This window comes from Lathamus discolor, chromosome 9, assembly GCF_037157495.1.
Source record: "Lathamus discolor isolate bLatDis1 chromosome 9, bLatDis1.hap1, whole genome shotgun sequence".
NCBI classification, from domain to species: domain Eukaryota; kingdom Metazoa; phylum Chordata; class Aves; order Psittaciformes; family Psittacidae; genus Lathamus; species Lathamus discolor.
This window is the reverse complement of record NC_088892.1, coordinates 9,776,020-9,802,207: the sequence shown is the minus strand read 5'-3', so window position 1 is coordinate 9,802,207 and position 26,188 is coordinate 9,776,020. Positions and strand designations below refer to the sequence as shown.

General features: G+C 36.4%; 2 long non-coding RNA genes across 2 annotated transcripts in view; one reads left to right on the top strand and one right to left on the bottom strand.

Moving 5' to 3' along the window:
• LOC136019429 (uncharacterized) overlaps positions 1-18,464 on the bottom strand; it is a 370,301-nt gene extending 351,837 nt beyond the window's left edge. Inside the window, exon 1 of the long non-coding RNA XR_010614872.1 lies at positions 18,377-18,464. This is a non-coding gene — a long non-coding RNA (uncharacterized LOC136019429). The remainder of the gene's footprint in view (positions 1-18,376) is intronic.
• Positions 18,465-18,918: 454 nt separating this feature from the next.
• The window catches only part of LOC136019483 (uncharacterized), a 71,566-nt gene continuing 64,296 nt past the window's right edge, over positions 18,919-26,188 (top strand). Inside the window, exon 1 of the long non-coding RNA XR_010614907.1 lies at positions 18,919-18,963. This is a non-coding gene — a long non-coding RNA (uncharacterized LOC136019483). The remainder of the gene's footprint in view (positions 18,964-26,188) is intronic.

Here is a 26,188-nt window from a genome sequence, read left to right as displayed (position 1 = left end):
TATAAATGGAACCAAGCGACAAAATACTCCGTTACTTGGAAATGCATACTATCTTTTTGCAATTTGAAACTATTATGCTGACAAATACAACACAGTAGGGATCAGGCACCACATGGAGATTAACATTTTTGAAGCCTATATATATATATATCAATTAAAAAAAAAAAAACACTACCAAATACAGTCAAACAGATGGATCCTGATCAGTGACTAAGAGAGGTTGAATGCAGCAAGTACAGAAGATTGATACCTACTTACAAAGCAGCAATCTGGGCACAGTGAACAGCAGGTTGCTACAGACATTTGGCATATTTATTGAAGCATTAAGGGAGTTCCACAATTCCATTAACATATATACAGAACTACGTAAACTCCATAGTATATTAGGCTTCCCACACACATAGAAATCCTGAATTATAATGACTAGCCCACACATAATAAAACTTAAGTGAAACCTGTTTATTGTGGGATAATCCATTGTCAGCATTACAATTTAAGGGTACTTCCATTTTCAGAATGCCAAGGATATTTACAGCTCAAAATGCCTGGCCCAGGTTTATTCCCAATAGCAAAATCAATTAAAAAACTCCTATCAACTTGGAGAAAAGTATAATCAGACACTATTGTTATCTGGTAAAGGTAAAAACTTTAGCATAAGTTTTATTGTCTTTCTACAGCATAAACAATAGCTGAAAGGCAAAACATTGCTGCTTCTTCATGAACTCTAATGTTTTACATGAAAATACACCTCTGAAGAAAGTCTTGGGTTAAAGTTAAGAAATTAAGTAATAGTTATTTGGAAACCAGAAAACCTTAACTTCTCAGCTTCACACTATTTATCTGTATTTACAGGTACCTTCTTGCATTTGAGTGCCCTGGAAAAAAAACAGGTTATATCCCTTCAGCACATATCTAAACAAACGTTTGTCATCCTACCTTCACTGGAGCTTGAAAGACTTTTTGTCACCAAATTAAGCAGCTGCTGTGTTTTTCTTTCCCTAAGCAAGCTTCTTAATATCATGTCTGTTTCTCTGCTATTTCTGTATCATTCTACCTCATCAACCTGTAGCTCTGAATTAATATATTTGATCACAACCTGATCTTGGCTTGCCCTTTCTGTACTCTAAAGATAATCTAGTGTTCCAACACATAAACAGAACAGAAGCTTGTTCAGTCTTATTTCCTTTACTTTGACTGGTTTAATTTTGTTTGCTGTTGTACGTGCTGTACTAAAATACCCATCATGAGTCATGTTATTCTCTTTATTTGGGAGGAGTACATTACACAAATCTAAAGCTTGAGGGAAAAAGAAAATGGAATAGCAGCGTAGCTTTTCAGAATCCTTAGGATTTAGTGACTCTTTCCTATGCTGTAATACTGCACCAAGATCCTTTACCAATCATTTCATCAATGAAACATAAAAATGGATATATTCAGTCAAAGTTTTAGCAACATAAATATTTGTCATCACTGAAGCAGCATGCAAAATTTACAGCCAATAAACCAGCTCTCTCTTGAGCAAAGTAATCTGTGTTGGTGTCCTTCTGTACCACCTCTGAGGTTGATTTTCTTCTTAAAAATGCAGATCACATTCCCTTGAGATACTCATCTTTTCCCATGATGCACTTGGCTGACAGAATAACAAGCTTAGTGCACAGAAATGCCACTGGGGTTGACAAGCAAATTCCATCAGTATGCAGTGTTTACACAGTACAGTTTAGTAATAGCAGTTCACACAGTCCGTTGCCTTGGAATAGAATTATAATTAAGCCTTAAATCTTCAGCATTCAGATTAATTCTTATCACACAAGTCTTTTACATTTTTGTGTTTAAGTCTGAAAACGTGCTTGTTACTAGAGAAAACAGCATACAAGAGCTAACTAGCATTGAACATGATGCCTGTAAAATGCCCAGGTACAGTATTTCTAGGCTATGAATATCTACTATTTTCCTCTTTAATTACGAGGTTTAAAAATCTCAGCAGGATTAAACGTTTTTCTGCCATCATATTTCCTTCCTCCAACACATGAAAAGAATACTATTATAAGTGCGGTAAATTCTAGCTGAAAGGGCTTGGGAGCTCAGTTCAGTTTAGAAACATCCTCTGTGTTTTATCAAAAAGAATTTTCTAACCATTTGTAAGTTTACAGCAAATACAATCCAAATCCAAGGGCTGCATTTACTTACAAGCTTCAGAAAAGACAACATGGAGGTAAAATGCCAGAGAGGTCCCTTTGAGGCTGCCACATTCAAGCAAGACTATGCCTTTCACACACAGATCTAAAAGACCACTGTAGTATATCATCTAGCATAGAACAACCCCATTATATTTGCCTTTCCCCACTGCTCCATGTAGCCCAGACAGAGGACCACTGGGTAGAATTTTTCCCAAGTAGTCACAGGAAATCTATATGGCCTTAAGATGGAGAAGGATACAAAAAGCTTCTCTTTCTCCTCAGACTTTACTCCTTACTAGATGGGAAACAATCTTGTCTTTCATGGTAATACAGTAATATTTAAACTACAAAGCAGGTGGGGAACAAAATCACCATATAAATCTGAACCTTTTACTGGACTCATTCTTTATCAAATTGCACTTTATTAGCTCAGCAAAAAAGTCGCACATTGCTTTACTGCAAAAAATGCATTATACCAGTACCTCTGATCTTCAGCACTTGTTTTAATTCTTTCCAGCAATATATAAAGACCTTCATAAATAAGTATACATATTTTCCATAAAGTATACATTACACTTACTGCATAGCAAGTAAATGTAGAAGACCTGATATTTCAGAAGAAGAAAAAAGCAAAATTAAGCATTTTTAGTAACGCTCTCAACTGGCTTAACACAGATTAAGTCTTCATGGATGCATGTTATATTAAACAAACAATATCACAGAATCATAGAAAGGTTTGGGTTAGAAGGTACATTTAAGGACCATTTAGTCCACCCCCTCACCACAGGCAAGAACATCCTTTACTTGGCCAGGTTGCTCAAAGACCCATCTAACCTGACCTTGAACACCTCCAATGATGGGGCAGCCACAAGATCTCTGGACAATGTGTTCCCACATATCATCATCCTCATCAAAAATTTATTCTTCATATCCAAATCAATCTACCCTTTTTCAGTTTTAAACCACTCCCTACTGTCCTGTCAGCACAGGCACTGTAAAATGTCAGCCTTTCTTATAAGCCACGTTCATGTACTGAAAGACCACAAAATAAGGTTTCCCCAGTGCCCTCTCTTCCTCCAGGCTGAACAAAAAGATTGTATGCCAAAGTGGCGGATGTTTACTCTGAAGTCCAGTTTATAGCAAATGATTTGTATTCATTGAAAAAAATCACTAACTGGGCAATAAAATAGGGCAAGGTCAGATACAATCAATGGTAAGGGTATACAGCAGTACGTACAACCTGAAAAATTCTGGTAGGCAGGGTCTTTTCTACAAGATCTGATTAATATTAACTACAAACGTAGCTGTTGGCCAAGCAATACAGCAGGACACTAACTAGTCAGCAGATACCTGAATACCCCAGGTGCCTGTTTTTATGATACAGATGACAGTAAAAAGGAAAGTCCTCATAATGTCACATCAAATGCAAAGAACAGGTTAAGGATGTAAAAGTGGAAGGGAACTTTGATGAAAGTGATCATGAAATAATAGTAGATTACATCAGTAAAAACTGACAGAAAAAAATAAAACCACAATAAAAATAGTTTGCACTTGAGGAAGGCAGTTCTCAGTAAACGAGAACTGGAAGCAAGTTGTCCCAGGATGCTGGCAGCTCTCTATCAAAACATTTTTTAAAGGCCAAGTACAAACAATTCCATCAAAGAGCAAGAGGTAGTCTTGGCTATATTGTGAGCTCTTCTCTGATCCTAATACAAGGAAGCATGCTAGAGATGAAAAGAAGATCAAATTATTAAAGAAGAACAAAGGTATTTCATGTTTCCCCATATGAACACATAGGGAGAAATCCAATCAATGAAATCAAACACAATTACAAGAGAGTAATTCAAACACAGTGTGCCCTATGTATCTGAAAGTAGGGTAACTGATGCAGTTCTGCACTCAGAAAGCGATCAAAGGGGATACAAGTCTGAAGACCCTGTTCATCAGACTCTTAACCAGAACTATTTTTTTTTTAAACGTCTGCATTTTTTAAAAGCAACATTTAAAATAAAGAGAAAATAAGAATAGTGACTCATACGGCTTTCTTTAGAATCTTCAAAAATCAGTAAAGAAAACATTACTACAGAATCATAGAACGGTTTGGGTTGGAAGAGACCTTAAAGATCATCCTGTTCCAACCATCTGCCACAGGTAGGGACATCTTCCCCTAGACCAGGTTGCTCCAAGCCCCATACAACCTGGCCTTGAACACTGCCAGGGATGGGGCACCCACAGCTTCACTGGGCAACCTGTGCCAGCACCTCATCACCCTTGCAGGAAAGAACTTCTTCCCAATACCTATCTCCCCTCTTTCAGTTTAAAGCTATTACCAGCTGTGCTATCCCTTCCTGTCCTTGTCAAAACCCCCTCTCCATCTTGCTTTTAGGCTCCCTTCAGGCACTGGAAGCTGCTGTAAGGTTTTCCCTGAGCCTTCTCTTCTCTATGCTGGACAACCCAACTATCTCAGCCTGTCTTCATAGGAGAGGTGCTCTGGAAGCACATCTGAAATCTACTGAGACCTAAGTCCAGACCTCCCCCTTTAGAGATACTCCACTAACCTCCCCATATGCACTTTTCTGCAGTCATGCATCCAGAAAACAATATGCTGGGATCTCTTATACTGTAGTTTCATTCATTATGTGACAATGCAAGCACACCTTAGTCTATTTGCCAGTCACACAATACAGGTATTTCCAAGGGAGGTCAAAGGGGAGTTATTTAGTTCAGACTTTTTGCATCTGTTCAGATTTCCAGAAAGCGATGCCTGAAGTCTCAAATCAATCGTTGCATACCATCAGTGCCACCTTGTGGTCCACAGCTTACGAAGCTATCACTACCCTAACATAGAAATATTTAGTCGAAAACAAGTTGTCAACAAACAAAATTTTATGAAAACCAAATGTTTTCTTTTTAAATCAGCTTGGGTATACCTTTAGCATTTCTAACTTTGTGTTACTCCAGCAGAGTTAGAATGAAATATCAGCGCATAGATGCTGAAATCAGTGTAACGGTTAAAAACAAAAGAACATTCGTTCTTCGACTACCAGGATCCACAGCTGCCACCATGGGGGTTTTAAGGCATTTTGAGAAATGGTACGAGAACTTCCATTCCACCATCCTGTCTTTGGATAGCCACTCAGGGATAAATCTCTCTTGGATTTTTTGCTTCCTTAAGCAAGCAAACAAGCAAGTCAAAACAAAAATACCATGTGATCAGGAGGACTACAGCCTACCTCCAGGCACAACAAAGCATGTGTCTTGACTGACATTAGCTAATCTCCTCTGTTACAACTAACCTCTGACAAGTAGTAACCTCTACTAGCCCCAAGTAGTCTGATGAACAAATTTTAACTTGCTCCAGAGCCTTGCTTGCCCATGATAGTGAATGCGCTTGGTGACAATATGCTGTGCTCTCAGCTAATCTCTCTGGGCAGCCTCTGTACACTGTTTAACTCATTCTCACAGACTGACAATGCACATTTTACATATACTAGACTTGTAAAAATTTATGGGACATTAAGCTGTGACAAAGTGAATTGTTTTATCAAACCAAAACCAAATATGGCATGTTTGAAACGGACCCTCTGCAAAGCTACTGTATTTATCCTCTGCAAAGCCATTTTATTCTTAGCTCCAAGTTTCTAGGCTTGATTTCTATTTCAGTCATGCACTATCATTGTATGAACTGGCCAGTGACAATCTGTTTTGGCCCAGACTGAAAAGCTAGCCAGCAAAACTACATCTACATTCTCATTATGCAAATGAGGTATGCAGATAATTTCATGTTTCATCTTATTGTTTCGATGTCTTAGAGCAGATGGCAGAAAATGAACCACACTGGAAGTAACCAAGTGAAATTTTCTGCAAACCATTACTTTCAATGACTTGCTACCAATCTTCACATTATGGTCCTGACATCCAGTCTGTCCTTACCCTGTCAGATTACATGTGCTGCCAACCATCTCTTATCAGTGAGCAGAAACTACACTTTGGCCTCAAACTGGCAGTTCTATTTGTAGCCAGATTTTAAGAAGCAACTGAAAGTTCCATAATTCATGGAAACAGATGAGCCTCTCCTCCTAAATCAAGATGCACAAAACTGCTGTTCCGAAAGAAAGCATTAAATTCATCTTTTTGGTTTGTCATTGCCAGACAGTGTACTGTAATATGTGCTATCTATGAAACTTAAACAAAAATAATTTTAATATTCAAATATTTGTGCAATAACATTTGTTGGTTCTTTCCAGAGATTTTGTTTAACTTGGTCTACTATTATTATTTTTCAATCAAATACTGTGTATTTGAATACTACAATGAGAACAAAATACTCTTAATGAGAACAAAGTTTTCCATTTAAAGACTCAGCCTAATATTCTTAGCTACATTGTATTCACAAGGAAAGTTTGTTGGTTTGTGGAGAAGGGAGTCAGGATAAAAGCATTGTTTTTAAATAACATGCAAAAAGTTTGATTAGTTCATATAGAGAGCTATTTTATTTTGTTGGACAAAAACTTCTACTTAAAGAATAACTTTCACGAGTCATCCTCCACTGAAACTTAGTAGGCCAATTCCCATCTAGTAGTCCCAGCTATAAGCCAGCCATATGAATATCAAGTTGGTCTTCAAATTATTTTTTCATACAGAATATCAAAATTTAGCATCACCTTACTACTGTATATAGACTTCATGAAGTTGAAACACTACTAGCATTTAATTTGAATCTTCACTTATCTGCTTGATACATAACATGAATGTGTGACACAATGGAATATGAAATATTCACTTCACTACATCTAGTTCCAGCACTCAGTAATCTCACCACCAGCAAAAAACATTAAACATTCACATGTATATCTCTGAAACAGATTTAATTACTTTTTGTTCAACTGATTATATTTTTCAAGTTCTACATACAATAAAATTTTACAATCACTATTTAGGTAAATCTGTCAGTAAAAGATTGCATTACTTGTACTCTTTATTTAATTTGAGTATCCCCACTGAAATCAAGATAGATTCACCTAAATACCTTTATATAGTTTATATATACAGATAATACTAGACATCTGCAAATGAAAATCAAATTGGAACTTGATTCATCATAATATGTTCAGTCTGTAAGAGCTGACACACTACCTGTAAAGATAAAATATTATATATCCATCATCTTACATGAAACAATGACTTGTTAAGACTCATCAGAAAAGGACAGTCATCCTCAGATGCAATTCTCCACTTGCATACTCCTGAAAATTTTCCTTCTCTTTAATGGGCATTTCTTCAATTTAATTTAGAATTAAACCAATACAAACAATTTTAGTTTTATAAAGGTACAATTTATACTTAATGCCAATGATTCAGCACTCACAAGAAAATAAATTGAAGTATGAGAAAGGGACAAAGGTTGGCTATGAAACAGCTAAAAGCTAGAGGAGAACACAGGAGTTTGAATTCGGTTCTGAATTCATGAAACTTTGATTAAGTTCTGTCAAGTTTTGATTCAAACTGTGGCCTTGAACCTGCACCTCCTACATCCCACAGCTGCTTTTAATCACTCTTGTTTTCTTGGTTTCTCTGAATCCAACTTATCCCAATTTTATTCTCACACAACACAGGAAAATCCTAAAGCCAGTTTCTTCTCAGTTCTTAAATCTGTACCTAGAGAATATGAAATAGTATGTCAAATGCTGGAGTCCAGGTAAATAAACCTTGAAACAGGTGAAGTATATCCACCTACCAATGGCTAAAGCTTTCTTGTTTTGTGGAGTAATCTATACGACTGAAATTTATTGCATAAAAATTTATTACTATGCACAGTTAGTTTAACAAAACAGCTGGCATTTGGCATGGAGAAATACATGTCTCTGCTGCTGAGCAAGATATGCAGTCATTGCTGAGGAGAAAAGCATACTAGTTATTTCGAAGTTGCATCTGAAATTGAAGTTTAAAATAATTCCACAATACTAGAAAACTTCTATGGATTAGATCTGAGCATAGAGCTAGCATCTTACTGGACATATAATTTCTGTAATTTACATATGATCTTCATAAAAGTACTTAGAAAAAGCCTCAGTACGGACTTAGAAAAAGCCTCAGTACGGACTTAGAAAAAGCCTCAGTAAGGACTTAGAAAAAGCCTCAGTAAGGACTTAAACATATCAGAGTTCAAGCAACAGTTGCAGGGGAGGGGTGAAGAACTTTCTAACCAAATAAGTCATTAGCCTGCAAAGTGCTGGGACACTCACATTAAAATTCTTCAAACAGTGTATAATGCTTGCAGGAGGCACTCAACTCCCAGTAGAGAATACTTAATATATAAAAAGAAGCATAACAACAGTATATCTCTTCTGCAACAGCAATCATTCTAGTGAAATACTTTGATACCTAATAGCTCATTTTATATACAGGATACAAAAGAGAACATGATGGGGCACATTTATTTCAGTTTCCAGAAACTAGGATAAGATCTGAATAAAAAACAAACAAAAAAAAAGAGGGGGGGGGGGTATTACTATTCTAGGAAGTATCTGGAATGGCATATAGCATAGAGCAATACCTTTTTTCTCCAAAGTATGTAAGCTTAAAACAGGTTTGAAAATTATTGTACCTTTCACAAAGCATTAGCCTAACCACATCTTGAATTCTACTGTTCTAATCTTGCAGCATAACCAAACAAGACATTGTTATTCTAGCATGGAGACATTTAATAACTTAAAAAATAATAATAAAATGAATGTTACTATGCTAAATTAGACAAACTGGTACATATTTTTGAACAATATGCAATGAAGGAAAATGTAAGCCCAATAAATTCTGCTTTTTGCATTTACAGATTACACTTTCTCAAAAAAATACATTATTCTACTACCACTTCTATTATCTTTTTTGTAGATTTAAGAACTCTGCTTCAAAACATGCGAGTGAAACATGAAACTTCTTGTCTTCAAAGAGCTTTTTGTAATCTTAACTACTCACACTTTTGAAAGCGTGGGCATCTTAAATTCAGCATTATCTTTGAAGGGCTGAAAGGACTAAAGCTAAAGTTTTGCTATCAGCTTACCTGGCTATACATAAAAGCTCACATCCCTAACTGATGTTGATAAAGCTTTTCTTCCTCCAGAATACCAGTTGTTGTTTTGCTATACATAGACAAATGGTGTAATAGATAGAAGTATCAATATGAAATAAGACTTGAAGACAAACTGAAACCCACAACCCCATGAATATATATGGCAAACAACTATGAACTCTTATGACTGATAGTTTAATTAACATTATATTATTCTGCTCCATACCCCAACAAAAACTCAGGTCTGATGGATTTCCGAGCCATTAAAAGACCCTGAAAGATGAAGAGGATCTGATTTAGCAAGCCTGATGCAATAATTTAGATAAATAAAACCAGTTTTATTAAAGGGCAATACGCTGGCAATATGTATTGCTATCCCTAAGGGCTTTCATTCTCATACTTCCCAAGTGTACATGTACTTTTAAAGATCACTGCCTTAAACATATTTGTAAATTGTACCTCGCAGAGTTAAGGTGTAGATCACAGTCCGTGTTTACCCCACCAGGATCTAAGTCCAAGATAATAAGATTTAAAATACACTGCACACTCTTTCTCTGTCCTGAGTTAAGCAGGGTGCACACAGAAGACTGGTTTCACCAAGTTACACCTCTCAGTCTCCAGCTGCAGACCTAAGAGTAAAGCCAACTCTTCTGTCAAACAGAGGCAGTGAGCCTACTCTAAAGTTAATTGAAAGCAAGAAAAATATAAAAGGAGTTGCACACGGCTGGGATTCACATTGCATTGTAAATTAGAACCTTGGAAAAAAAAAAAAACACACCACAATCACAAACTTCAAGTATCCCAAAACCAGCCACAGTTGCATCAAGTAGAACCGTCACAGGGAGAGGCATGTTTGTCATCCTGACACTGTGAAGATTATGCTGATACTTAGACAATTCTCTGTGAAACGCTTCAGCAGATCACTGCAGAAAGGAGAAGACAAATGTATACAGAAATACTTCTGGGATGATACAGCACTTCTTTACTGAGCACATCATGTGTTTTTAATAAAATGCCAAGCTTAATGCTAGTTAAATCAGAGCCTTCTTCAATGTAACTTAAATGTATCTCATTTCCTAATTTAAAGTTTGGTACTACACAATCTTTTAGATACAGAAGCCATGCTCATCTTCGTATGAAATATTCATTAGGTGTTAACAGTATTAACAGAAAATTATTATTTCAGGGCTTCCTTGAAAAACTACTAAACTTGGGAAATACAAAGGACTGATATAAAGAGGCAGTTTCCCCTTGTAGCCTGGGAAAGTATGAGGTGGGTAAGAAGTTACACATAGTCTCCCTAGCAAGAACAAGTCAAGAGACAGCACAACTAAGATTCCCCAAAGGCTGGTTTAGCATTTCATAAACGTGTATTGAACAAGGAAGTGACAAGGATGCTTCAGGGAACAAAGCTTCCTTCAGACAGATGTGGAGACCCACACATTCCAGTCAACTGAGTAAGAGGCTCAGTTCTTGAATATTTCCCTAACTATTAACAAATCTCATCAAAACACGAAATCCAGCTGTGGTGACAGTGCCCCCACTCTAGAATTTTTACAAGAGACTGCCTGCAAACTACATGAACCTCTCTACAGCGGCTGAAAACAAAAAGCAAAAATGCTGCTGAAAAGAATTTTTCTTTTTTGTTTTGTTTTTTCCCACAACACACAAGCAAGCCAAAGCTCCACTTCATAACCTGACACAGTACGAGTAATAGGGGAAGATTATGGGATTCAAAAGCTTATGCTAAAGTCAGGAATCAGTCCAGTCTATTTCCTTTAGCAGTGCAAGAAGGTTACTTGAAATAATAGGCAGAAGGTATTTGTAAAAAAAAAAAAAAAAAAAAAAAACACACACCACCAAAACAAACAACCCCGAAAACCCTAAAATAAGCTGAAGAATCATGGCTCAAAATGCAAACTGGTGCCTGAACTGCTACCTTTTAAATTATTCTATATTCTCACAGCTTGTGAAACAGCTTTGTTGAGGGTATGTTTTTTTTTTCTTAACTCATTTCTGATGCCACTGCATACAGGATTTTAGTTTCCCAGTGAAATACCAACATATAGAACCTTTAGCCTGAAAAACGAAAAGCTAAGAGTATGTATGAAGAGCAGCACAACTGCCTTCTGTGGTCCATTTAGCAAATGTAGATGAGTATTTGAGTACACATGCAGGTAGTTACTTTTCTAGAGATCTGCACACAAACCACCAGTGTGTTTATTCAAACTGTTGTTCAAACATATATAATCAGTACATGCTTTTTTGATCTCAAGTTTGGTATATTTAATATTTAAATATTTTTTCAGCAAGTCCTAGCATGTTACTCTTCAAACCCAGCCCTGTGGTCTAAATGCCATCAGCACTATTAAGAAGAGGATCTTACCATTACTTGCATATTCACACACAAACACCACCAGAGCCACCTGAAAACACATCTGCCTGAAAACAGATCCTTGTTGTGACACAGGTTTCTGCGGTCCACATACTTCACCCACCATAAGTCCTTTGTCTTCACCCACGCATCTTCCTGTAGGTGGCTATATAGGAATTATTCACCTAGGCAAGCCTTGCAGCAAATGGAGAGGAACAGGCATTTCTACAGCAATGTTTCTATGGGTCCATGTGACAGATTATCTTCAAGTCACAGAAATTTACCATTTACGTATCTTAACTGGGCCTAGCTCCTGCACAGACTCATAACTGAAGTAATCCAAACCCAGAATCAAACCCAAAATGCAGTATATTCTTCTATTATTTCAGTTTTGCATGAAGGCCAATACCCAAACTGAAAGAATTAGGATACACCAGTAAATGCCACTATAATACTCACTACAGCTTGTTCTTGCATTACGAATACAACTTCTCAAAGACTAAGTTACACAAGTTCTTCTCTGACTAGTGTTAATCATTTGAACCAGCAGGATACCAGGCTCTCCTTCCAACAGCATTGCTGCTATCAGTGGCATTGTGCTAATTTTGAGTCACAGGTCTGAAACTTACTAATTATGTAAAAGAAACTGAATCTGCAAGGTGCATTAAATGCTCCTTTGCTTGACCAGAGCAGAAGTTAAATATCCTTGGAACCTTGAAGAATATAGACTCATGCACTCAAGCTGGACTTGTTATATTAACATTTTAAGCACATCTGTGCTCATGCTGTAAAACCAGAGTCGCAACGTATAGCCTGAAAAAGTGTTCTTTGATAGATTATCCCTGATGATATATTCCCAAAATACCACACAAAGGTCAGAGACCAAGCAACTCCTATTCTACACCCTTTGTTAAGTCATCTTGAATTTCATCAGGAGTTTAGTTTGAGCAAGAAAACAAAGATGACATTGGAAAAGAAAAAAAAGAAATCCAAGTGGCATATAAGGACTGTATCTTCTTGTAGCCTGCTTATCCCATTTTGCCTACCATACTGGGGACTGAAATAAATCAACAGCATTGTGTTGCATATTCATGCAAAACTTGCCATGAAAGCAGGAACATATTCTATTCATTTTGTATGTAAAGAAAATCTGAACTACCCTTGTTACCTGCTGTTTTGATATACAAGATTACTGAAAAATAACAGCACATTCGGAAATTTAACTCTATGAGATTTTAATCTTAAAACCTACTATGTAGTAACACATTCATTACAAATGCAAAGGAATTTGCTAGAATGACAACTAAAAGATTGCCTTGTGTTTATATTGACCAGAAGACTAAAGTACAGTATTTTGCTGCATAATAGTACAATTGTCTCTTATACCAACAAAAGGATGTAAATATTTAAAATTTCAGCATGCGTGCCTACTACTTGAGGTAAAAAAACTGCATAAACAGCATTGACATTGTCCTATTAAAAGGAGACATGAGAGGCTTTGGTGATATTACAATTGTACAATATCTACTGGAACACCCAAAGGCAAGACATACGCTAGTAACTGATATTTCTGCTCAATAAGGAAAATAAGATGACTCACCAAGAACAGCAGGAATATTAAAAATTCCACAGTAAATCTTAACACATCTCATTGACAGTTAATATTTTTTTAATTAAAGTGAGCGTAAATAGAGCTATAAGGAATAATTATTGAATGAGAAATAGATATTTCTGAACATAATTCTACTGAGCTAAATTTACCACATTATTTTGCCTTTGATAAGATGCTAAAAAAAGAACCTTACCATCACATATCAACATAAGACTAAAAAAGGCCTTGAGAAGTTTAAAATTCTTCCCAAATTACATTAATAATAGGAGCTTCTCAACTACCCTGAACAGCAAACAGAACTATTAATCTCAGTGGCTGACAGCATGTATTTCACCCAAGATTTAACGCCCAAAGAGACAGGGCCACCTGGACTTGCTGTTGTAAGTGACTTTGTTGCTATTCTGCACTTAACTGCATGGAAAGATATTTTCCTTGAAATGAATGTCTTTTTAGGTTTTTTAGTAAGTAAACTCATAATGACCAATTAAAGAAAGCAAAGCTGTTTTAGATGCATTACATTGCTGCTGTTCTCAGAACAACATAAAATTAATCATAAGGTAGCTGAATTAGAAGTGTGGTCAACTTGACACCATCAAAGTCAAAAGGGAACCAGGCAGTTTTCATAAATGGAGTATCTCAGCACAAGCAAAAGTGTTTAGTATAGTTAAATTAACAACATATACCTGAGCCATTCTACTCATACTCATCCTAGTCATGCTGCCCTTTTATCAAGATAGGAAAAGCACCATTTCTGCTGCAGTTATTCGCACCACCACAGAGCAACTTATGACATAATGGTCAATGAATAGGATAGATTTCAGCTTATCTGGTGTTAATTATAATTACATTGCTGTAGCTTTTCAAACATTTTCCTATGCCTTAAGAACAAGCACTATGTTAATAGCAATACAAGGAGGTCAAGTAATGTTAAGTGATACAAAATGAATCAGCAATTCAGAGGAAAGTAGCCAGAATGTATCCTAGTCTGTTTCAAGTATTCTACTCATTGATATCATGCTAACACTCACTACAAAACACTATTAAGACTTTAAATGGCAATACTGTATTACAGTTAGCCAACATTTTGCTGTATCAAGCCAGACATGAACAGCAACACTTGTAGCAAGCCCTGTCTTACAAAGACGTTTCTTCCTCCCAAATCTGCTGTCCTGCAGTGAACCTCATTGTCCTGATGTGCTCAAGTCTAATTTCTAGCCAGTTCACATTCATCAGCTTCTCTGACAGTGTTTCTGTACATTCTCTCCCATCGCCTGATGCCCTTAAAGAATGGCTCTATCTTTTGCTAAAACAAAAGGACTTTTTTTGGACAAGGTCTTTTGTTTTCCTCTTGAAAATCCTGTTGACTCTCTGCGTGTTCCATCCTTTATTCATCATTCCTCAGCATGAGTGACTGAAACTTACAAAGTACCCCAAGATTAGATCAGTAATTTTCTGGTACCATTCAACTGTAACTCACCTTGTGCTTAAACAGTAGCAATAAATTAATACAGGAAATTTCAGTTTCTTCCAGCTATAGGCTGAGTAGGACTAAAGACTCATAAATCACGTCCTGTATTGCAACTTATTTTTATGTAAATTACTAATATCTTAACAGCAGAACACTACACTGTTTCTGTTCAATAAAAAGACATTTCAAAATTATTCCTATGCATCAATGACATTATAGTTATGAGACTTCCAAATGTCGGGAAAATTTTGCTCTAACATCTGTGTGAATTACCACAGAAAAGAGCAGAACTTATCCAGAGGAGCCTTTCCAGTCTTTTAACTGCATGGTGCTGAAGAAATATTTTAACTATGTCAACTTAAGGCAAATCATTAAATTAATTGCACAATGAAAGAAAACATTTATTTCATAAATATTTAGAACTAGATCTGTTTGGGACGCATCAGTAAAGGAAAGGTTGTCGGCATACGCTGTTCAACTGATGCTAAAATATTTCAATGATGTTTTCTATTCTCTTATTGGAAATATTCTTTGAGAAATTTTGCAGTGCCTGTGCCAGCAGCCTGCGAGATAGCAACACCAAACTAGAATTCCCATTCCAGTTGAGTGAGCTACTACAATGGAATAGTGCCCTCATTTCAGCAGAGTAAGAGCCTCAACCTGGCTTTGCCACATCACAGAGCTAATCAGCAAGACTCAAATATTGTAAAAATCCCCACATTTTCTTCCAATTTGGAGTGGAAAAACACTTGAATCCTTCATTTTGAAGATTTTTCATCACAGAATTATAAATCTGCAATTGCCAAACTACTATCTTGTAAGCAGCTTGAAACCTTGCGCACAACTGAAAGTCTGCCTTCCTTCTCTTTCCTAGTTGTCTTGCATACTTAAGTATTATTGAGATCTAATGAATCGTACAACGGAAGAGATTTTTCTAATAGATTCTAATTCTAACTGAATTCTAACCAGTCAACTGCATTGCATAAATCAGTCTGTGGTATCAGCAGGAATAACAACTGCAAAGTGAAGATACTGATACTGTTCCTAATCTTACAGTGATGTAAACCATTGTGCGGAAAACAATGATAAAAAATACTTCAAACTTGGCATAAACTTAACATGGATTGATTAGGAAATTAAGTTTTCCATATACAAGTGTTCTGATTGTAACTGAGTTCAATATATATGAAAAAACATTTAAGCAACTAGTGCTAACCACATTTGCCATTTTCTGGTAAACAACAACTCAGAACTTCAAATTGATTGTCATTAAAGAAAAATAAGGCAGCCTTCCTTCAGGTAAATTGCATTAATCAGATTAAATGACAATTCTACAAAACAAAAAAAGATGGCAAGTAAAAGGAAGTTTAAGCAAAAACATTAAAAACCAGCTTCTTTCTCATTTATCTGTAGATATATGTGTTGAGACATCAAAACAGTACAAATCTTTCAGGCATAATAGGGAAACCGCACTATCATAAAGCATGCATTTTGTACCCAGATATTTATTTGATGATTGATGGCTTTTTCTAAACTAAAAAAAAAAAAAAATCATCTTGCAAAGATAAGTGTTACTTAACACAAGGGAGGATCTTTGTAATGAACAATATTCCCTGCCTATAAACGGATACTAACATATATATATATATTATACAGAAATCACCATTTATGAGATTCATCTTGGCACTCACTCACCAAGCAACTAGTTTCTGAAAAACCATTCAATCCCACAGATACATCACTCATTCAGATAATCAAAATGACAAGAATCCCAAAACAAATTCTGGAATCTCCAATTCCATCCTGAGCTTTAAGTGGGCTACAATATTAAAATCTCGAGGGGAAAAAAAATGTGTTAAAAAATTAGACTAGGAATTATCAATGCAATTTGGATACAACTCCAGTATTACTCCGCTATGCAGCTCACACATAACACAGATCATGGACCTGAGACATCAACATGCATAAAGTGCTTAACCAACACATGCAACTCTAAAAAAAGTTATTTTAAATATCATATTGTATAAAAACATAACAGCTGACTGCAGAAATCCCTTTAAAAAATACAGGGATCACACTAACAACAGTGAAGTAAATAAAGTTACTATTAGCTGACTATAAAAGATCAATATAGCAATTTCCTGCACATTTGCTCTGGTTTATAAAATAAAACCAACAGCTGCCTTAAGCTATTTAAAATGGAAGACCTCTTGCTTATGTGATGCATTATGCAACACATACAGTGCCCTCATCTCTGAATTAAAACGTGGATGGAGGGTCAAAGTGAAGAGAAAATAAAATACAGACACTTTAATGAATCAGTGTAACAATACAGCTTAACCATATTCTAGGATCTACTTTCTAAATTTCAAATTTTACTAGCTTCAAAAAAGAGAAATTCACAACTGATAAAAAGACTGTGGTTCTCAAACTAATGTGAAAATTGTGCTGCTCTGGTTTTATCCTAAATAAACGTGAAACTGTTCCTGGATATCCGCTACAGTTTCTCTCTAAATGGAAGTATCAGAGAAAAGTTCAGAGCTGAAGCAGTAGTGATATTTCCAAGCTCTTATGTGCTTGTAGAGGGCATAGGAGTAATTTCTCTAGATCACAATAAAAACACCTCAAGGTTAAGTGAATCACATGCCATGAATAATTTATCTGAAACATAGATCTGCTTATCACAAATGCAGAAACAGATTTATTTCTGCGTGTAATATTTGCATTTACTGTGTAAATATAATTTTGAAGCTCCATAGGTTGCCTATGACCTTTTGAAAATGCAGGTTTCTTGCCACATTGCAGTCAGTCAAACAAGGTACAGCGTTGTTCATAAGCCAGTTATATAAGCAGAAATGTTTCTTGAGCAAATGTTTACATTTGTAAATTTAAGCTTTGCTTTAGCAGGCTGTTGCTTACTGTAAGCTGAACATTCACTTTCCAATGCACTTATAAAACTCAGTGCTTCAAGTAGTCACCAAAAGCAAACAAAGAAATTGAGTACAACCAAATGATACTTGTTAAATATCCAATTACTTTGCACAATGCTTTCTAAATTCTAGGAATTAAGAAAGAAATAGCCTAAGGTACGCTATTTAGTGCGGTATTAAACCTACCTGCTTCAAAAACATTTACTGTTCTCAGAAAGTTAGGTAGAGGCACACATATCCCAAGACCGCAAAGTACAACATTTAAAAGCCAACAGAAGATTAGCTAATGCATCTGATTTTGGCCCCACTTTAACGTTTCATGCTGGATGAAAAATGAGCTAAAGCAACATGTTCTCTAAGGCTAATAACGATGTTACTACATAGCCACTTCTGAAACAGATGTTCGTTCGGCTTTGTAGAAAACAACCCGGCTAGAGCAAAGTTGAACCTCTTAATACTCCTACTCCTCTCCCTGCAGCAAAGCCACAGGTACCATAACACCGCTTTGCTATTTGTTATTATGATGTGCACCATAGGCTTTGATTTTATTCGAATTTTTGCTGTTGATTCTCTCAGACAAAACTGCTAAGTCAGATATAGAAAGGCAGTCACTTGGCTGGGGTTTGGGGGCATTCCCCGCCACATGCTCAAACGAAACAGAAATTAACAGTCCTCTCAAAAAAAAAACAAAATAACAAAAAACCAAAAAAACCCAGACGTGAACGGATCCAGGCGAGCACACCTACCTGCCCTCGGCTCCCACCTCCTCGGCCACCGGAACACGGGCAGCTCCCAAGGTCTCACACACCTCACCCAAGCAGCATCCAGACACTTTTCCCATTAGAATGGGGAAAAAAACAATCTCCGTCGTTATCCACCCGGTGTTAAATGAGCCCATCAGCCACCTGGATCAGGGGTCCAGCCCAACCCTCTGGGCGGGTTGGGATGGCAATTAGAGTTTAAATGGGGACAGCTGGTAGCAGGGTGCTTGCTCGCTACACTTAAGCATGAAAACAAAGCTACCTCTACCGTTTTCAAACTACAAGCTTATAGTGTTTGCAGGTTGGCCGCGTTGCCTCATTAGAGCCAGCTGGGGTAACTCAGCACTAATTTATGTCTGGTACAAGTGCTCCAAGAATTGGTGGGTGGCAGGTGGTTTTCTCTGTTGAGTTTGGTTTTATAGTAGAGTTTGTGCAATGGGCTGAGAAGCCACACTGTTGAAAGTAGAAGAGTAATGATAGTTCCTACCATAAATAGCTTAGGGAGTAGAGGTTACCAAATGGTAGGTGGGGCAGCCTTTCAGGCCTGTTGTGTTCATGGGATGGAGTCACAGGTGAGGAACTTGGGGAGGAGTAGGGAGGGGAAGGATCATAGCTTCCTTACATGATGTGGTGGGGTGGTGTGCTGTGAGAGCAAAGACCACAAAAAAGAGGTATGAGCTGGTTGGGAGCTCCTGTGGTGGTGAGAGTGATTGTGAGGCTTCTGAATAGCCTTCTGGCTATACCTCTGCTCTTGGTAAAATCACTGATTAACTCGTAAGCTATTGATGAAGAAGCCTGGGTTGCTAGAATGCTTTGATATGGTTTGTGACTAGTTTTGTAGAGATTTAGGTACTGGGGTTAGTTGTTACTTTGAGTTGTTTCCAGAATTGTCTCATAGGAGTGTGTAAGTGCTGTAAGCAAATTAATCATATTTACCAGCAAAACAATGTGGATAAGTTTAACAATAGCATTAGGTATGTCTGTATTTATTTTCATGTAATTTAAATATTGTTAGTCTAAGAATTGTTGCTACTAATTATTCTGTAATCATAACTATGAAAGGAAACACTCTGTAGGAACTGTTATCTATAATGTTTTGACAAAATAGGTTATAAAGGCTATATATATAGTCCACTTACAGCCAGACTGATTCTGCTATTGCAAAGTGGTACATTTAAATCTCAGATTGGGGGTGGAAAGTGTTATGATGAGGCTTGGCAAATGCTTGTGCTTTTCTTTCATCCTGTTTCTTTTACCCTGGGGGTGCATTATATGCATGATTAACAAAGCCAGAATTTGGCCTAGCATCTTCTGAATTACCTTCCGAGTTCTGGTAAAGATCTGGTATTTTTATTATACTTGTTGTTAGAGTTTCATTTGCTTGCACTTTTAGTTTGGGGTTTTTTTTTTTGAAAGTTCAGTACCTGAAATTTAGAACATGATGTTGTGAGATGTGGAAGTTCTTTGTGGGATCCTGGGTCATGAAATTGAGCTAAAATCCGTAGCCCTTACTTCTAACTGGGCAGCTTGTAGAGTTGCATTTACTGTCTTATTAAAGTGGCTTTGATTTGATCATTTTCTTACAGTATGTTAGTGCAAACTCATTTCCAATTTATGTTTTTTAGTGGATCAAAAAATAAGTTATTTGTGATATTAATGGAAAGGTTTTAATTATCCTACTTTTCATTGTTAATGGTAAATGATGTTGTGTAACTTGTTTGTTCTGTGAAAGGAAAAAGCTTTGGGGGAATATAGTCTGAAAAGTGCTTTAATCAGTAATTTAAATGCAAACAAAATGTTCTTTAGTGCTTTGAAAAGGAGAGAGATTTTTTTCAATTCAAGGAAAAAAGAGTAATGCTAAAAATCACTAAAAGACATGAAGATTTTGTTTACCTTTGTATTAATGTGAATAGCAACTATAGCATAATAACAATTTCTGCTATATTGGAAATATAATGTAGATGCTTACAGATATGGGCATAAAACGGACCTCTGGCTCTTATGCTAAACTGTCTCACATGCCTTTGTGTGCAAATGACTGATTGTTAAATAAATAAGATTGCCTTATAGTTTATAGACAGCAATTAATGTTGGAACAACACCAGATGTGCTCTGAAATCTTGTGAGATAAATATGTGAATCAATTAAAGATGTTTGTCTTGATGTATCCTATCCTAGAATATTAATAATTAAGAAATCCTTATTAAAATGTATCAATGCATACACAAATATCTGTATCAAATGCTATTGAAAAAATCCTGAGTTAAAATATTGCACTGCAGAATTCTCTTCCTGCCTTTTAATTACAGAAAGGAATATTGTTGTTGGTTGTGGAGTCTCTTACATTGGAGATATTCAAGGCCTGCCTGGACAAGATCCCGTGTGATGTATTCTAGGTTACCCTGCCCTTGCAGGGGGCTTGGACTAGATGATATTTTGAGGTCCCTTCCAACCCTTAGGATTCTGTGATTCTCCGTGTTTGGTTTGGTTTGCCTCTTTCTAGACTTTCCAGGTCTTTACTTGTACTGGTAGTTACTGTGCTTTCTGTTTGGGTCTGCAGAGTTATGCATTTCTTTGTGATACTCATTTGCCCTTAACTGAGGAAATAACCTGCACAGCAGTGAGGAAAATGAAACTTGGATCTTCTGAAAACATAGCATTTGTCTTCTCCCTGATGATACTAATACTAGGATATTTAAGCACAAAGGGGAGACATAGGAGAGAAAGCAAGTACTGTGTTTTGTCTTCAAAACATGCTTTTGTGTTCAAAAGCACAGCACATATTGCTGTGCTTACTACAGTGATGAAACTCTCATGTCACCAGTTGTTGCAGCTCAATGCATTGTAAAACACAGTCACAATTGTTGTAATGCATGTGGAGTGCATGTAACTACTTTGCCCCTTTTCTTAATGATTACAGAGCCCATCTGTGACCTCAGACTGGCTATTTAACCTGAAAGCACCACTTCACTCCAGCTAGAGGTTTTTAGATTACCATTCAAATGAGGAAGATACAAGAATTCGTGTGACATGTCTTCCATTAGAAACAAACCTTTTTTAACGTAAAGATGCCTGGTTGCTTTAATCAAATTTCATCATTAACCAAAACGTACATGAAATCCAAGTATGCTCTCTGAAAAAGAGATTCTCTTTCGGTCAGGAAGTGTTGCCATGGTAGTCTTTGTGGATTGTAATTTGATGCCTTCTGCTTGGGTTTTTTACTGTTAAAGCAGCATGTATCTGTCAAGACTGAGTCCAATCAGGCCAACGCAATTGCAGTTTTTTCACGGAGAGATTAAGCAAGAACTGTTTTAATCAGCTTCAGGTTGAAACATTTCTTTTTAATAAAAGTTTAGGAAATGTTCAAATCTTGCTTCGAGTGTGAAGCAATCTGTCTTGTATTGTGATGCCAGATTGCTTCTGAATGTTCTGGTTCTGCATGTTTTTAGTTGAGATTACTTGGTTTTGTTTTACAGTAGTGCACAGTCTGTGTTCTTTTGGCAGCCGAGATGCTTATTTATACCTGTTGCTGCGTTCATGTTGCTTGCTTCTTGCTGTGCGAGGTTACAGAAATTACATCTCCGTCTGCCTTTAGCAACATAACAAGTCCTAATGTAAAAAGTACTTGAAATTTTATTTTGTTGACCTGTACTTGAGTATAAAGTAAAAAAATACCTGCCCTTTTTTTGTAGTTGTGTAACACAAAGATAGTAGTCCTGCATATTTCTTTCCTTAATCACAATTTTCCTCAAAGGAAAAATCCTCTAGAGAATCAATACTATTAGAAAATGTCAGTGTTAGCATTTTTTTTCTGGCTCATGTAAATTCCTAATACCTGCATAAAGTGAAAAGCAGAGAGAAAACCCACACATGATCATGTCCCCCTGCGGGGTCATTGCTTTGAGCTCCAGAGAACCCTGGGGTAAACTCTGCAGGGTTTGGTCCCTTAATCTTTCTTAAATGCTAGTATCTCTTAAGAACAAAGTGCAACAGCTGCTGGTTTACCATGTGTTCCTCTTCTGTATCTCCTCAGTGTTGGAGCCAGTGCCATCTACAGCTGCCAAGATATGGTCTATATGTTTGTTCAAGTAGCTTTATGAGTCCAATTACATTTTATATGTAATCACCCTGTCTTAAAGCTGAATATTTTATCTTCCCATCTAACTTAAATAATGAGATTTAAAGGAAGTTAAGCATCTGAGTTCATGTTTAAGTGAGTCCTACTATGTTTTTCTAACCAAATGTTAATCCTGACACAAATGTAGCATTTGCAATTGCAGTAATTTGCCTAGATGTTGTTGCAACTTTATACTTCACTGTAAAGCTCAATCACCATTAATCATGGACATTTTAAGAAACCAGCTCAAAATACATAGTTGCTACATCACTTTAACTTTGTGGGATAGCCTTCCATCAAAAAGCAGTATAGTAGTGTTGGAAATTAAAACAATGAAACTCTAGTTGCTATTTCTTTTCCTACTAATGCTGTGAGCAGGATTTCTCAGAATCTGTGAGGGTATGTCAGGTCAAAGTGAGCCACTGCTTAAAAGGACCTGCCTCCTTGTCTGTGTTTGGCACTGTGTTTGGCAAGTGGTAATGCTTGGGAAGCTCTCTGCATTTCTTTGTCATAAAGCAGATTCACATTCCGTTTGGCAACTTCCAAAGCCCTTCATGTTCTAAATCATAATTCATATTGCTGAAGCAGTTAAAGCACTTTATAAGCAGCACCAGGAATTTTCCAGTGAAAACAAAAGCACCTTGCCATACCATAAAGGAGTCAGTCCAGAGAGCACTTAGATCTGTTTACATTCCAACCATAACTAGGGAGAATAAAAAGTTTAGGGCAATGGCCTTGTCCTGAGGACAGCTTCTGCTGATTTAACCATCTGTGCATCTGGCTCAGAGTGGGTCTGCAGTGGCAGCAGAGCTGTGTTCAAGTTCCAGGGTTACCTACTCTTTTCCTGCCAAAGACACAGGACTTCTGGCCATTTGACAGGGAATGCCTGACTTGGGGATGAACATGCTGATATGTGGAATGCTCTGTGGCAGCAAATGGTGCCAGGAATTTTTCATACAAATCTCTCATCTTTGGCAACCTGGATGGAGCGGTTTCACCTGTATGCACTAAGTGAGAAAGTAGCTCTGGCTTAGCAGCTCTGTAGTTTCTTCAAGCAATGGAAAGTTTCACTTTGGGACATGCGGCATCTTCTTATCTTACTGCTGTCCTGTGTGCCGTGTATGACAGAGACTTAAACAGGCAGTGTTTCTATATTAGGATCTTTGTCAGTGATAAAGTCCTTTCAAAATGCAAAGATGCTCCAGGTGACAAAGTATGTTATGATGTAGGTGATGAAACAAGCTGTAGTTTTGCTAAATTGCTATAACGAAAAACAGGTAGTTCCAAAACGTGCTATACTAGTGCATATGTTGCTCCCTTTTTACATATGACCTAACTCCCCAAAACAAAATTTCAAATAGAAACTAGAACAAAATTAATATTTTATACATACTGATTTTGTAAATGTGTTATCTGCAGTTAGTAATATATGTATTTGTTTTGCATTATAATTGCACTTTTCTGTGTACTTTTGACATGACTTACTGAAGACATGAGATTTATTTAATTTTTTTTACATAAGGAGCAAGCGAAACATGTTGGCAATTTTTTTCTGGAAGATGACTAAAGGGGTTGCCATGGAAACTATTCCAATTGGTGATTCATTACATCAGCAAATATTTAATTTGAGGTATTTATTTCTATCTTTAGACAGAAAGAATTAGAATCTTGTAAAGATTATCAAGAGTATTGCATTCTCTTTTCATAGGCTTTCTAAGGAAGTAACAGGTTAGCAGTGCAGTTGAGTTTTGCATTGAGGAAAAAAGTGCCTCTGCATTCATGGCTTTGTTCTGCATTGAACCAAATTCCACACTGTGTAGCTGTCTTCAGACCTCATTATAGTATCTATAGTATCTGTCCTACCACTCTTCTGAAGGAGATTTATTTTTTTCCTCGGAGTTTTTGAAATAAAGTAGCTAAATTTAGATTTTTAGCATCTCTGAAGCTTGAGGTAGTTCATGTCACATGCAGAGCTTTGTAGCTAAAATCCTTGTTTCATTAAAAAAGGAGGTTGTGCAGTGGTGGGATAAAGCAATGTACTTCTAGCAATATGCAGCCAATTCCCAGCTTTCTTGCCCTACCATTTCATGTAATATTGTTTTAAGAAATATATTCATATTAAGTATTTAATCTTTGACCCTATGTTAAAAAAAAAAAAAAAAAAGAATTCTATGTTTGAGAGCTCAGATTGCAGCCTGGAGCCACATTCCTCATACAGCCAGTGTACAACCTTACTCAAGAACAAAGTTTCATGGCAATAGCAGTATCGCAGATTATTTCCAATGAGTTCATTGCAAATTGCTTTTGTCTATTCACTGTGCTATGACAGCTTTATCATTCCCACTTCTGCAGCTAACTTGGGGCTTTCAAAAATTTTATGTCCATTTACAGGTTTCTAAAAGCCTACCTTTCCAATTCTAAGTTGCCTTCAATCGAGAAAGAGCACTTTTAGTTGACAGTTTGGGGTTGTTTTTTTAATTAAACCAATTTTAAGCTTTCATTACTGGTTAAATAGAAACTTAATATTTCCAGTAGAGAGAGAAAGGAATACTAGCAAGGAGAGCGTTGTAAGCATAGATTTAAAATAGATCAATTTTCTGCTCTGTTTGTGGCTATGAGAAGAATTGATTTTAAATAAGGTCATTTTAAATGAAGAGAAGTTTGTAACTTCACCAGAAAATGCAGCGTGCTGTTAGAACAATAATTGCAATATTTGCTTTAAAGTTCAATTGTAAAACTGAGCATCAGCATTTTATTTTATTTTCATTAGAAACTTACTTGATTTCTACAGAAATATTTCTTTTTAAAAAAGTCATGCTTATGTGCACTGTTTTGTTTTATTTGCAGAATACTACCTATAATAGAAATACATATAACTTTCCTGTATAATAAAGCTGGTCATTAAAGAAAAATACAGGTATACAGCTCTTTCATCAGACCTTAATTTGACTTTGCTGCAGGTGGGCTTCGTTAAAAACTGTGGTAGTGGCATGCTAATCTTTGCAGCGTATATTATCTCTAGGACTCTCTATATCCTTGTTAATATAGAAAGCACTATTTTCCACAAAGAATCAGGGGATTATTTGTGTATGTATTTCTGCATAAGGTAACCAATGTGCAGTTGGTCTATTTGTTTATTCTTTGCTTCTATATATGCAGTCTAAAAGCATTTCAACCTGTGGATTATTTTTTTCCAAAGTTATACTGATGGTTTACCTTTCCGAAAGGAGCAATTATGTTGCAGTACATACAAAAAAAATAAATCCAAACAAACAAAAAACCACACACACACCCCAAAAAAAACAAACCCAAAAAAAACTCTGCATTTTCAAAAAGCCTTTTTTTTTAAAATGCAACCTGTTGAATTCTAAAAAGCTGTGGAGTTTGAAGCTGCAATCCCAACAATAGCTGTAATTTTAATTGTAATTTGCAGAATGTCTTTAAGGTATATAAAGAGATTGCTTTTTCAAAGTCTAAGGGTCTTCAAGAGAAAAAAAAAAGCAGTTCAACTGCCACAGTAGAGGAATAGTATCTGTTGTAACTGTAATGACATTACACTTTAGTGGCTTATTTTTGTTGTCTGTAGTCATGTCTTTTCTTTCTTTATCAACAAAATTGTACTGTTTTAGCCAACATTATTTAAAAAAGTAACTTTTTACAAGCAGGTTGTTCCATTTAAA